Genomic DNA, 15,526 nt, shown 5'->3' with positions numbered 1-15,526 from the left:
AAACCTCATTAATTTGATGTTAGATGTGTGAATTTTATTCCAGTACTTCTCGTAATGTCACTTTGCAATGAGCATCCTTTGGTGTAAATTTCTAGAAACAGCTCACACCAGCCTAACCCATTTTAACCCTTACCTCCAGATTATTATTTCACCTTTGTGGCCCTTTCCTGTAAATCAAATAATAAATAAATCAAATAATAGCAAATGGGTTTTTGAGCTTCTTATAAAATCTAAATCTTTTAGCTCCACGCATCACTGCGCTCACTGTGCTTGATGAGAGTTGAGCAGCGATAGTGTGCAGAAAATGGTTGATGGGGGAGAGACGCTAAATGTATGTATGACTTGTCTCACTCCCGTGTGTCTGTCTCTGTGCCAGATGGCATAATGAATCACTCCCAACTCCCACCCAGCTGTATTATTCATCCTGTCTAAAGAGCAACAATTTTAGCAAAGTGTCACACTCGCAGAGGTATGAGTGCAGGCACAGCTGGGATCAATATCATTATGACTGACGAGGGAGTTGTCAGAACTAATCTACCAACAGGAGGGCAACAGGTTCACTGGCAACAATTTGTACCTGTGACCTCAGAAATAGAGTAATAAGCACACACATGCACACACACACACACACACGCCTAACTCATCTGAGAGTCATTTCACTGCTAATCAAAGCATCGCGTCCACCTGTGCCAATCTGTTTGCTGCAGGATATAATTGACCATTTTAGGAATCCCAGTGATTTAAATTGGATTGTGGGTAAGTTATTCTAGCTGTTGTCCTTTTTTTGCTACACACTCTTTGCTCAGATTAGGGATTTTAATTGAGCTCAGTGTCCCAGCAGATTTGCTTCTAGCAATGCATTAATATGAAATGAAATGAATGCCGCCAGCGCTGGCCCAGTGGCCTCGATTATATTCCCAGTGGGCCTCTATGACACATGTGTGTTTTCTTTTAAGTCTGACTTACTTGTGCTGTGGCACCAGAGCCAGAGCGTCAGAGTGTGTGCGAGTGAGGGGGGCGGCATATGTACCATCAGAAAATGTGTCAGATAGGTGGCAGGAAACCAGGTCGTCCGTTACCAATTCCAGCCACAACTGGATTTGGTAACACAGAAGATCTGTTAGCTGCACAAAGTACACTGACAACTTTGAACACACTGTAAGTGACATGATTTGAAAGCTTAACATCAATCAGGAAGTTCTCAAAAACTACCCAAAATGCCACATTCTTAAAAGTAACTCGACATGTCCAATCAGTGATTGCACAGGTGAGATCATACAGAAACTCTTAACCAGACATCACTCCTCAGTCTGTTGTTGTTGCTCTTTAACAGTGTCGGGGGAGGAATGCAGATCCTCTTTAAAACTCAGCTAAATTTGCTAAACGCATCACAAGGAAACGTCTCGTTCTGCACAAGAACCCCTGTGATTGGTTTCTGATTATTTTATTGCACGTGCTGGTCGAGGTTGAGCTGGCATTTTCCAACCCAGCAGTCGGTGGCATCACACAATACGGCTTCACGGTTATAAGCCCATTAATGGGAGAACAACAAGCAGAAAAAACCCCCCAAAACAACAAAGTTCTGTGAATTGCAGTCTAGTGGCGTAGAAGAATGAGTGCTAATAAATAGCATAAAATGAAAGTGAAATACAACTATCTTCAAAATTGTACAGTACTTAAGTAAATGAGAACTCCACGGACTCAGCATTGTGCTTCTATAATTTAGTCTGACTCACTTTACCCACAATGCTGCTGAGAACCCGCAGTTCAGCCGGAGATTCCGGTGTGTTGTGCCAACCGTGCCTAACGTCAGTCAAAAGTCTGGCAACATCGCTTCTTGTCATTCCACTCCCTCTGATTTTATTTTATTTTTCAAACATTCAACAGGTTATGCAGCTCATTCTGGAGAGACAAGTTTTTCCCACGTATACGTTAGTTCTCTCTAAGGGGGAAACCAGAGACCATGCAACACCAGGGACTTGTAGCGATGACTAGCAATAAAATTGCTCGTCCTCAACTTTGAACTGACACCATTTAACCAGTAGATACAGAGGATATTTCTGGTTAACACATAATGAGAAGGGAAAGACACAAGAAGTTTACCTACACAATCACAGCCAGGACTGTTTGCTACTGTCCATCTGACAGATACAAAGCAACAGGCGAAACACTAATCCCTGCAAACTACACTTTAGAACACTATGAAATAAATCCTTTAACCCCGACAATATCCTTTGTATGGTCACATTCATGCAGTGCTCAGACCTGGTATGAAACAACAGTACAGTGAAGCTCAGTGAATTACAAAAACTGGCAAAAACCTTCCCTACATACATGTAATGTCACTTTTTGTTTTGAAATCATCTATTACACATAATATATATAATTTGTAATGATTTCAGTGTCATAGAAATAATTCCAATGAGCATTATAGATACTGATAATCCTGGTACCCCAGGCAGTTTCTATAGTAGGTTTCATCCAGATTGATTAATTATGGTAAATGGCCTGTATTTGTATAGCGCTTTTCTAGTCCCTAAGGACCCCAAAGCGCTTTACACAACCAGTCATCCACCCATTCACACACACAATCACACACTCTGGTGTGTTATAGTTATATAATTATCACTGTATAAAATAAAAGTAGGTTCTGGAAATACTTTTTACATATTTCATACTTTACAGTAAAAGGGGACTCTATCAGCTCCATATTTTTATTCTTGGATTCTATTAAAGTTGCTTTGTGCGATTGACTGGGTGATGGGTAGTCCCTGTGTTCATCCACTGTCAGAAAACTGTCTGTTTAAACCAACTTTCTTCTGAGTGGTTGCCCCACACAAACAGAAGGTTTGAACAGCAGGTTGGGGTTCACAGTCAAAACTGTGTACATGAGATGACCATATTAGAAATATCTCCTCTCAGTGACATCATACAGAGCCAAGATTAGAAAAAAAAACTTACTGAACAAGATATTTAAAGCACTCTGAAGTCATAGGGATTTCTTAACTACAATACTTGAAACTTTGGCCATGTTTATATGAACATCCACGGCTTTAACAGTATATCTTTGACAGAAAATAAGGAAAAGTACAACAGGTTAAAGATGAATCACCAATTGTTTTTCAGAGCTCTCTGTGTTTAAGACATCTTTTCAGATTTAAACAATAATTCTGTGATATTAGGTACAGAACAGGCTGACTATAGTTGGGTTTGGTAGTGATAACCTCTCTGAACAGTACACAAACTCCACTGGAGCTTCAAGTGATAACCTACAAAATAAAATAAAATGCAGCTGTGGTCACCCTTTTCTGCTGCAACGATAACTGGTAAATACTGAAGAGACGTGTGAAGAGACAACAGAGACGTGAATTGTGCTGCTGGTATGGTTTCTGTAGCTGTTTGAAGGTTCTGAATTTGTGAAACCTGCTTGGCAGCTACATAATTACATCCTTTTTAGACTTCGTCCAAGCATGTTTAGCTCAGTGCTATAAGTTAGTGCTTTAAGGTTTAAGTTCTAGACTATCCTGCATGCCTGTGATGTCCTATAACAGATAATCCCTGGTTCTGCCATACTCCACTAACAGAAAAATATGTTTTTAGCTCCTGAGTCAGATAGCGCTTTGTTTCTTTTAGCCAGACAGTCTCTTAATGAAAAAGTTAAAGCATACAGGGAGTGCAGAATTATTAGGCAAGTTGTATTTTTGAGGAATAATGTTATTCTTGAACAACAACCATGTTCTCAATGAACCCAAAAAACTCATTAATATCAAAGCTGAATGTTTTTGGAAGTAGTTTTTAGTTTGTTTTTAGTTTTAGCTATTTTAGGGGGATATCTGTGTGTGCAGGTGACTATTACTGTGCATAATTATTAGGCAACTTAACAAAAAACAAATATATACCCATTTCAATTATTTATTTTTACCAGTGAAACCAATATAACATCTCCACATTCACAAATATACATTTCTGACATTCAAAAACAAAACAAAAACAAATCAGCGACCAATATAGCCACCTTTCTTTGCAAGGACACTCAAAAGCCTGCCATCCATGGATTCTGTCAGTGTTTTGATCTGTTCACCATCAACATTGCGTGCAGCAGCAACCACAGCCTCCCAGACACTGTTCAGAGAGGTGTACTGTTTTCCCTCCTTGTAAATCTCACATTTGATGATGGACCACAGGTTCTCGATGGGGTTCAGATCAGGTGAACAAGGTGGCCATGTCATTAGTTTTTCTTCTTTTATACCCTGTCTTGCCAGCCACGCTGTGGAGTACTTGGACGCGTGTGATGGAGCATTGTCCTGCATGAAAATCATGTTTTTCTTGAAGGATGCAGACGTCTTCCTGTACCACTGCTTGAATAAGGCCCTCTCTGCCCATTACCAATCCAGCCACGGGCCCATCCATCTGGCCCATCAAGACTCACTCTCATTTCATCAGTCCATAAAACCTTAGAAAAACCAGTCTTGAGATATTTCTTGGCCCAGTCTTGACGTTTCAGCTTGTGTGTCTTGTTCAGTGGTGGTCGTCTTTCAGCCTTTCTTACCTTGGCCATGTCTCTGAGTATTGCACACCTTGTGCTTTTGTGCACTCCAGTGATGTTGCAGCTCTGAAATATGGCCAAACTGGTGGCAAGTGGCATCTTGGCAGCTGCACGCTTGACTTTTCTCAGTTCATGGGCAGCTATTTTGCACCTTGGTTTTTCCACACGCTTCTTGCGACCCTGTTGACTATTTTGAATGAAACGCTTGATTGTTCGATGATCACGCTTCAGAAGCTTTGCAATTTTGAGACTGCTGCATCCCTCTGCAAGATATCTCACTATTTTTGACTTTTCTGAGCCTGTCAAGTCCTTCTTTTGACCCATTTTGCCAAAGGAAAGGACGTTGCCTAATAATTATGCACACCTGATATAGGGTGTTGATGTCATTAGACCACACCCCTTCTCATTACAGAGATGCACATCACCTAATATGCTTAATTGGTAGTAGGCTTTCGAGCCTATACAGCTTGGAGTAAGACAACATGCATGAAGAGGATGATGTGGACAAAATACTCATTTGCCCAATAATTCTGCACTCCCTGTATAATTTGTTGCAAACTCTTACAGATGCCTAACGAGAGAATTTGAAAGCAATCAGTACCGCTCAGGATGAATTATTTAAACCGATTGAACGCTTTGACCTTGCAAATTCTGTGAAACTCAGTCAGCAACACAGCTGTTGAGCATTTATGCCGGCCTTAACTGGTCTGTAAACGTGATGCTGATGTCCCTTTTATGTAAGAGGCAGAGAGAGAGAAATAAGAAACACAGAGGAAAAAAAATATGTGGGTGTCAGATTGAAATGAGATGTCAACATGCCAACAGCAATCTTCCCTGAATGTAAAATAATGTACACTTAACCATAAACAGCATACCAGCAATAACAATGGGCAACTCCCGCATGATTAATTCACTAAAGCCAGTTTTATAGGGAACAAATTAAGACTCTTGGTGTTTTTCTACAGTCTGTCTTCTTTTTATCTTCCTTTTTCTACCGCTTGTTTTCTGTCTCCTTTCTTCTCCATCCATCCACTCCTTCTCTGCTTTTGCATAACATCTCCGGCGCTACATTCACATTTAATTCACAGAGGTCCTGGGGGCGAACCAAAGCAGGTTTTAGACACAACTGCCAATCCACTTATCCACCCACCTATTCCTGACTGCAGAGCCTGACTGTGCAGTGGAAACACACACTTTTCTTTGTGTTATGTTTTCCTGCGGATCTATGGAGTATAAAGATGTACGTGCTTAGGAAAAACAAATATATCAACAACAATCGAAGACCAGCCCAGCGGTCGACCATTCCTTACTGTATGTCACCCAGGCTTGCAGCACGGTGGGATTTAAAGCCTTTCAGCTTAAGGTATTAATAAATGTTGACATAAACAGAAACAACTACATGAAAGCGCCAACATAACTTGACAATAGGTGTCTGAAATCAATCTTCTGCTTCAGCAGCCAGCGCCTGTAAGTAAAAATTAACTCTGTCACTAAAAGCTGTGATTTGTGATTAAAACCTAGTCAAACGCACACATAGAAACACACACAGAAAAAATTAGAAAATTTCCCAACCTGGTAGCGCCAAGCAAAATTTTAAAATGTAAAGTTATAGGTGGAAGAAGGGGATGGGGTGGCTATATGCTATAAATACTATATTAGCATTGGTAAGCATTTAGCTAGTGAACTAGCTAAACTAACCATCATCAGGCACATAACCACAACTTCCATCCATCCATTCGCTTCCGCTTATCCTTTTCAGGGTCGCGGGGGGCGCTGGAGCCTATCCCAGTTGTCATAGGGCGAGAGGCGGGGTACATCCTGGACAGGTCGCCAGTCTGTCGCAGGGCTAACACACAGGGACAGACAACCATTCGCACTCACTTTCATTCACACCTAGTGACAATTTGGATTATTCAATTAACCTATCCCCACAAGCTGCATGTCTTTGGACGGTGGGAGGAAGCCGGAGTACCCGGAGGGAACCCACGCAAACACGGGGAGAACATGCAAACTCCACACAGAAAGACCCCGGCCTGATGGTGGAATTGAACTCAGGACCTTCTTGCTGTGCGGCAACAGTGCTAACCACCGTGCCACCGCGCTGCCCCATAACCACAACTTCTGATCTTAAATCACTGTCAGTTAGCTAAACACAATACATGTTAATTGCAAACATGGCATTAGAGTACTTACTAAGGCATCGACTCCTGCACATTAAACCTAATTCCCGCTACAAGTCAGAGCTTTTGCTGCTCAGCGCTATTGCTAATGGCAAGGTAATATAATACCTTCTAAAGCTAGTGGAACAGGTAGTTAGCATGTACAGTATGTACAGTTAGGACTGTTAGACAATGTGAACGATAACAAAAGAATATTTTAGTCTCTGTTTAGATAACTCCTAGCTTAGCCTAGTAAGGAAAAGGGCTTTAGCTGGTGTAAATAACACATTTGTCAATATGCAATTGTAGATTGAAATGGCATTTATGTTGTGGTTTTTATTCTTAACAGGTGTCCACACAGGCAGTGGCGACCATAGACGATTCAGTTGCATTAAGCGACTTCAATCAACGATGGCTAAAGTAACAGCTGGCGATGTGGAAAGAGCAGCTCCCAAAGTTAGATTTTAAAGGTAAGCAAAAGAACCAATTAATTAATGATTAGTTTACAGTACAGTGGTAGTGTCCATTCGGGGAGGTATTTATTGTTCAACTACTAGTTCTCCAAAATCATAACTGCAAATTGTTCGACATGGAAGATGCTATGCGACAGTCAGAAGCTGATCTGCTGACAAGTGGTCCAGAGCAGGAAGGGAAAAACAAAGTACATACAGTGGCTGCACTTTTCATTTCTTTGAACACCTGGTATCCATTTAGCTCTTTGTTTGTTGTAACTTCTCCGCAGCTGCCTGATGTATCAACAATAACACAAGGAAAAGTAGCACACAGACAGATTGTACCACATATTTTTGACTTTGACCCCTGACAAAAGACGCTCACTGTGGTTAGACAGGCAAGTCCGAAGCTGCCCACAGGCTGCTAACGGACTAACAACATGCTACCCCCAGTGAACTATAATTTTTCCCACTGGATGTACCTGTGTGCCAATTTTTGTTGCTCACCTCCTGATCAAGTAGGAGGAGTTGGTTTATTATAGTAAGATTATAATCCTGATATCGAGAGGTCCTGAAATGTCCATATGTAACTAGGTGCTGGAGAAACACTCAAACTAGATCAATGAAATCACTTACTGGCAACTTCATTAATGTTATTATTTACATGAGTCCTTCATGGCAGACTTGAAAAATGATTGGTAAGTATCCAGACAGACAAACAGGAGAAGAAAAAAGACTGCAGGAAGCTTGAAAATGGAGTATGAATCCAAAGACTAAAGGGAAGTCCACCCCAAAAAAGATCTCCATAAAATGTTCTTATGCTGTGTTTTAATCGATCGAGCCGGTGTGCTGTAAACTTTGTGGTTTTATTTTCAATAGACTGATCAAATCAAGAAGTCTAAAGTAGTCATATCAGGCACCCCTGTTTCCAGATGTTAAAGCCATGTTACTTTATCTATTTTATAATGTTATGCGACTTACTCTTAATAGCACCAAATCACAACAACAGTCACCTCAAGGTGCTTTCTATTGTCAGACCCAACAATAATACAGAGAAAAACTCAACAATCAGACGACCTCCTACGAGCAAGCACTTGGCGACAGTGGGAAGGAAAAACTCCCTTTTAACAGGCAGATCTTAACTCACACTGACTTTCACTTCTTCAACTTCGATCGCATAAAACTTTCCAGTTAATCTTAAAAGAAATAGCAAAGAAATAGCCAAAAATCTCTGTTTTTTTCGTAGAAAGTAAAAGATAGAAGCCTTGTATATAAAAAAAACTACCTTATCGTTAACCCCAAGTGGAATTAAATCAGGACAGGTGCAAACTAAACACGACAGTGCTGAAACAACTCCATCTGCAGTCTTTACGCCAATCAGCTGCAAGATTCAAAGCACTAACAGGTGAATAACACCGATCATTCAGCTATGAAGTGAAGGTTTTTTGGGGACGTCATCACAACCTTGCACATATTACCAAAACTGCACCAAGACAGCTCTTACAGCTCTCAGCACCTCCAAGCAGGACAGTGTTCCCCAGCATGGAAAACCTACTCAAGAAACCTGTTCTGACTCTATGAACATGACGAGGAGGATGACTTTGAACCAACCTTCAAAATCTTAGAATTTCAATCTGATCGCGCCTGTTTGGGATGCACCCAAATTATGTGTTGCCAGTGTGCTAGTGCCAGACACCAGCGGACACCCATAAGAGTCCAGTGTCTATGCCTCACAGATGGAAGTAGTTTTTTTTAGGGACGAGCCATATTAAGGTGGTCTTATTGTTACAGTTCATATACTGAATGTGAGTTTAATGTCATATTATGGGTTAAATGTTTTCAATTTCACGCTCCAATCGCAGCTGTACCATCAAAAATAATTCATTTGCTACCCCATGATTGGTCTCTTCTCAACAGCTGCAGCAGAAGAGTCTTGTGCGTGATGTAGTATTTTAAGCCAAGATGACAGAAAGAAAAACTAAAATACTGAAATCTGGTTACATTAACTACATAAACCTACGGGATTGTTAAATTCTGTTTTAACCATTTTCAAAAGAAGATGGGAACACAGGCAGAAACTTCGGCTGCTTCTCAAATTCCCTGCTTTGCTCAGATCTGATTGGCTCCCAGTCAGAGAGTTTATGGCGATGTTCAGAAGTGATATTTCTTCCTCCTCCAAAAACAGATTTCTCCAGTATGTTTGGCAAGTAATAACTTGACAATGTTTGAGACAAAGACTTCTCACTTTGTTGAAAATTCAGGTCGTCAAGGAGACCAACTGATGTTACTCACCCACTGAGCACGACTATGAAGTCCATGACGTTCCAGCCATTCCTTAGATAGGAGCCTTTATGGAAAACAAAACCAAGTGCCACCAGCTTGATCCCTGCCTCGAAGCAGAATATCCCAATAAAGTATGGCTCAGTCTTCTCCTGCGGGAATGACATGCATATATAGGTCAGCAGGGTCTTCAGAAAAGTCATTTTACACTTTCAAATAGACAAATATACAGACTGCACTTGCTTAGACAGACAGAAGAATGAACAATAAGATATTTAACAATGCTTTTTTTGTACCTCGTGCCTTAGAGTGAATGGAAACAATTGAAATTAAACTTCCTTGACTTAAGAAGAACGTGGGAGAGGGGAGTGAAGTGGGGGAAGTGTGTTTGGTGAAACCTTAATTACCATTTCCAAAAACTGTTTTCTTCCTCCGCCTCCTGCTCCTAAAGTAATAATCTCAGTGAGGAAGGTGTGGATGAAGTGGAAAAGCTCTACGGCTCACACTGCACAGTAAAACATCACCCACTTCTCAGAGATCCAATTATGTCTAAAGAATTTGATGTAAATGTCTAACATATTCTAATTCACTCAGTTATGTCACTTTAGCCACCCTGTAACTCCTCACTGCCTCCTTATTAAAATCTAATAATCTCAACTGGCAAATGGTTAATCTGCTTGCAGCTAATTGTGTGCTCTTAACTCAAAGGGATGTTCTTTTCATTGATATTATAAATCTTTACATCATTATTGAAACCTAAACATATTCTCATGGTGACAATCACTCAGCTTTGTTTCTTGTCACAGACTGTATATAAAAGATGGACACCTGAAAAGTAAAGTCAGTGTGGAAGTTCCTTATACTGGTATTTATTGCTACTGACCAGCAGGGGGCAGTAACTCTGGTTGCTAAAAAGAAATCTACAAGTGATTGGCCTTACATCTCATTTAATTTACTACATCACTTTTTTTTAACCTATATTATTAGATGTAGTGAACTCCATCGCTGTATTCATCCTTGCAAAATGTGGTCACCTGGTTAACTTGTAAGCTAAACTGGTGCTCCAGTTATTAACTTTTCTTACCTGGCAAAGGTAGTACAGCCACCATGTCCATGTTGATGACACAGTCATGCTAGCTGTTACTTCCATTTCAATAACATATCACTACATGGGCTCTGGGACTTCCAGATTATACAGAAACATGTTGGAAAAGCTTGAAAAGATGAGACTTTATGGAAGAAAAATTGCAGTTTTTTGTTTCAGATTTCAACTTCTTCTACTCCTATACCAGAGCCCATGTGGAGGTTTTGGCAATATAGTGACCCTTGTTATTCAGGAGATCACTGCAGCGCCCTTAGCACCAGTCTACACAGTATAATCACAGCTAGCTGGCTACACAATCCATGTGGCAGTCCTAAACAAGGCCAACATAATTTAGAGCTTTAGAACATGGCTAACTTGTAATTTTGTTTTTTTCAGAGCTGCCCGTGTTTTTATGATGTATGGTGTCAAAACACCCAAACGGCAACAGCCAGAAATGTTCAGCTTAAGGCATAAAATGGGATTTTACAAGCTAGTGGGTGAGAGCATGATGGCTGTGTATATCTTTTATATACATTTTGTACATTTGTGTGTGTGTGTGTGTGTGTGTGTGTGTGTGTGTGTGTGTGTGTGTGTGTGTGTGTGTGTGTGTGTGTGTGTGTCGTGACAGCAGATTTTGTCCTCACCAGTCTCTTTGCCATGGGGGTCTTATCCTCTCCGGGGAGGTGCTGCTCCAAGGCCAGGACAACACAGTTAGCGGTGATGGTGGCCAGGATCATGTACTCAAATGGTGTAAAGGCCGCTAAGTTAAGGAAAGTTTTTTTCTGCACAGTGCAAGGACAAAGACGCCACATAAAAACAGATAAAGCTGATGACACAAGACAAGTTAAGTTCTCCTGGAGTTTACAGCTTGAATACACTGACGGCAATCACAGTTTTTCACACACGCAGCAATTATTGGAAACATCGTAGCGAATGTTTTAAAGGTTCAGTGGTTCAGTGGAAGGTAAAATAAATAAAATAAAAAAATCTAGACGGATGTATGAGGATGATTAAATGACAGATGAATAATGGCATGGTTCATATTCTCTGGTATTGGAAGCAATCTGTTAGAGAGATTGCGGTAACCATGGCAACCTGCTTTTAAAAGTGCTTTTCATGAAGAGAAAGCGATCAGGTTAGGGAGGGAATGAGAGCACTGTGAAGTCACCTTGGCCTGAGTGGTCTACTGCACAAACTACAGGCAGAAGTTCCCGCGGCTCCTTTCACTGCCAACAACAGCCGACGCCGCAGCGGACGACACAGCACGCGTTACACATTGTCTTTGTATGACAAACACGCGTGTTCAAACATCATCTGCTAGCACCTAAAGAAAGGTTGCTCCTCAGACTGCTCAGTTTTAGGCTAATTCAATTCATTGTGAGGTTTTAATGAGCGAGCTTTTCCAAATGAAGCCAGAAGCAATCCAACATTCATCTGCAATCAACAGAAAATGACTCAACATCAAGTTTGATAATCGCTTAATCATTTAGGACATTCTTCAAGAAAGTAGGTCACTCATGCTTCCTGCTTTTCTAAAGTTTGAATTTTCTGTTTTATTTGACTGCAAAGCAGTTTTGGACCGATGCGGACCCCTGTGAGGTTATCACGTTGAACTTCAGAGAGCAATCATTTTCTAAATGATCATTAACGTCAGCTCTGATAAGAGGTGATATGTATCTAATAGGGCTGAACGATATATCGCATTTGCGATAATATCGCGACATGATCAAGTGCAATTTTCTAACCGCAAAGGCTGCGATTATACTCTGGACATGTCCAAATTCATGGGCTGCATCCTCCTGAGGCCGCATTTGTAGACCGATTACGTCACAGCGACGCGCCGAAGGCTGTCCAAATTACTACCATATCCCAGAATTCATAGCGCGGCCCAGCCAAACTCCAGTTTCCAACAATGGCGGCCGCTACTAAGTTTTAAAATTACTCATACTAATCTTTCTGGGTCACAAAATAAACTTTTAAAATATTTTCAGGCGAGAAAGTAGTTGTGTAAACATCAAATATCTGCTCGGTTTATCAAGATATCCCATATTTGCAAAAGTGCTTCGACGTTTTCAGAGGCGTCTGCTACCCACCAGCTCGACAGCTAGCCGGGACCTCGAGGGTTACTGATGCGGCCGAGAACGGCACAACTCCCGGCACATCATTTTCAGATCACCGCGGAGTTTCGCTGCTCGGGTTAAACGTAATATATAAGTCACTTAGACAACCTAAAAATGTTATTGTTGGGCTTTTTTCAGTGTTTTGTTTGTTCGTGAGTAAATCGGTTTGGCTGAGATTAAAGTTATTAGATTAGATAAAATAAAACTTTATTAATCCCCCGGGTGGGTTCCTCCTTGGTTTTCACACAGCTGACTAAACGTCAAACAGAAAACTTATTAAACAGAAGTATGAGACAGTCGAGAATTTACACCAGTGTCTGGTTATATTTTAGATAGCAAGAAGCAGACGGCCGAGTTTATTAAACTCCACCGAGACAGCGGTGACGCTAATCAGAACTAGCCTTCTGATTAGCTAATCAGAAGGCTAGACCGTCCAATTTCACGCCTTTAAACTTTAAAGGCGTGTTTGTGTGTGTGTTTATACAATTGCTATTATGTTTGCACTTTATGTGTAATGTTACTGACTGCAGAGATCAGTAAGATGTGTGTATTTTTATTTATTAGTTTTATTTATTTAATATTATTTTTTAATTGAATGACTGTCTAGTAGTTCACAGATGTCGAAAAACTGAGTGTGGTAAAGCCACTGATTTTGTTTATGTATATTTCTGCAATCTGCACATTGTACTGACTTTCATTTTAATGTTTACACCAGGGTTCCTTGTCAGCACTTTATGCTCAGATGTTTGTAAGCTAAAAATAAACTATTGTGTATGTTCAAATATACTGTTGTGATTGAAGAAGTTAAATAAAAATGTCAGTCATCAATTCATGCATCACCTCATGTCATCATAACAGAGGTCTGTCTTCCAGGAAAGAACAGTTTAAAATTAATGTAATATAGTATTGGCCATACTATATGATGTATTGCTTGTCTTTGTTTAATAATACAGAAGACAAAGACCTTAAAAAATAATCGCATATCGCATCGCAATCGCAATATTGGGGCAAAAAAATCGCAATTAGATTATTTTCCATAATCGTTCAGCCCTAGTATCTAATATGAAAATAATGTTACATTTAAGTCACTCTCATCCATTATGAATTTCACCTTTATACTTAGAGGATAAATGTACAAATAAATGATAATGGAAGGTACTGAAGGCTTAAATCCCGTGTTTGAAGGTGTTTTCAAACTGAACTTATTTAAAAGAAGTTAGCAGATCAACAGCAAAATAGAAATTATTTACACGTACAAGCAATGATGATTTGCTGTTTTTCTTTGTCTCTTGTGACATTAAATACTTTCTTTTTGAAGTCTTAGACAAAAAAAGAGTTATGAAATTTGTCATGAGATTTTTTTTAGAGTCAGACTAGACAAAAGTTGGCACATAATATGGTCGGTGTCATATTGTCCTATTTAATTCAATTTATATAGTGCCAAATCACAGCAACATTGGCCTCAGTGTGCTTTTTTATTGTAAGGTAAAGACCGTATAATAATACAACCTATGAGAGATACTTTGCTGCACATGTTGCAGCAAACATGCTTTGTAATAGATACTGTTTCAAAAATCCAGTATCAGTCAGCTTGATTTGTTATCCATAGAACTGATAAGTTAAAAATAAATAAGAAAAATCACAGATGTACCAACTGTAAAAACAGTGTGTAGTTGGCTCTAAAATATTAATATTAAACCATTTTTTCCTTCAAATCAGTGATTTTAAACTTAGTGGTTTAAATGCAGAATATTAACATAACTTAAACTAACACAACTTGACCTGAGCGGATCATTGCCAGTTTTCTTGCGAGTGAAACATCTGTCTGCACCTGTATACATGCATGGGCCCAAGGGTTGCACAATATGGACATGAGCAGTGGCATACGCTGCGTGTGACTGTATGTACCCCAACACTTGTGACTTTCAGTCTCTCAGAGTTCCCATGAGGTCGGAGCTCCTCATTATTAATTTTCCTGCCATGAGTGAAATGGGGTCACTGACTCACAAGGGAGCGCTGAGATGAGGACCTCTGGGACCCACACTGACTCACATTGACAAGTCCGCATTGTTGCCATTGAAAGTGGATGAAAATAGCTAAAGTGGGAAATACTTAATGGGCCCACTCTGTTGCTAACTGTTAACTGTTACCTGTTAAGTATTAGTTATTATGCAAGTTTTAGCCCAGTTACATGAATCACGCTCACTGCTTATAGCCAGAACATCACTCTGTCCAAGAAGCAGCTCTTCTGCATGTGTTGTATCAAATCAAATCCATGTCCAGGGAACTTAGAACAAGACTAACCCAATTCAAATTACTACACCGAATTTACCGCTGAGCACATAGATTATACAGGGATGTCAGACTAGGGTGGGCACATATGATTTGGAGTTGTCCTAAAACCCCAAATTTTTGGACTGAGGTCGGTTATTCCCTTTTCGCCAAGATTATTCGCCAAGATGATAATTCTGGGTAATCCATCACCCCTCATACAGGCTACTGAATAAAATGGAGAGATTTCACCTGAAGTGGGATCCATACCTTTTCAAAAATAAAATGATCAAATTAAAACTTAGAGTTAGATGGACACTGGGATCCTATCCTTAAGTCCCACATAGATAAACCACCACCGCCACCCTTTTTTTTCTCCCTTTCTCTCTTCTTTAGTTTGGTTCACATCTCCCCACTGCTCTACTGTCGTGCTGATGCTATTTCTGCCTCATGTGGTTTGTATTTACACTGGACTGGTGGTGTTTTTCCAATAAAAATTCAATAAAATATTAATTAATAATAAATCAAAATAAATCAAATCAACCATATAATAATAATAATAATAATAATAATAATAATAATAATAATAATAATAATGGTAAATAAATGGTAAA

At 39.9% G+C, this 15,526-nt stretch overlaps 1 protein-coding gene across 1 annotated transcript in view; it reads right to left on the bottom strand.

Moving 5' to 3' along the window:
• Nucleotides 1-6,649, bottom strand: part of cacna1eb (calcium channel, voltage-dependent, R type, alpha 1E subunit b) — a 54,511-nt gene extending 47,862 nt beyond the window's left edge. Inside the window, exon 1 of the mRNA XM_085388044.1 lies at nt 6,119-6,649. The gene's annotated coding sequence lies outside the window, so the exon portion shown is untranslated. The remainder of the gene's footprint in view (nt 1-6,118) is intronic.
• Between the last annotated feature and the right edge of the window lie 8,877 nt (nt 6,650-15,526).

Source organism: Rhamphochromis longiceps, linkage group LG18 (genome assembly GCF_057381845.1).
Source record: "Rhamphochromis longiceps isolate RC_006_pf linkage group LG18, R_longiceps_female_GT1.1, whole genome shotgun sequence".
NCBI lineage: Eukaryota > Metazoa > Chordata > Actinopteri > Cichliformes > Cichlidae > Rhamphochromis > Rhamphochromis longiceps.
Note: the sequence above shows the minus strand (reverse complement) of the source record. Positions and strands in the feature narration are given on the sequence as shown.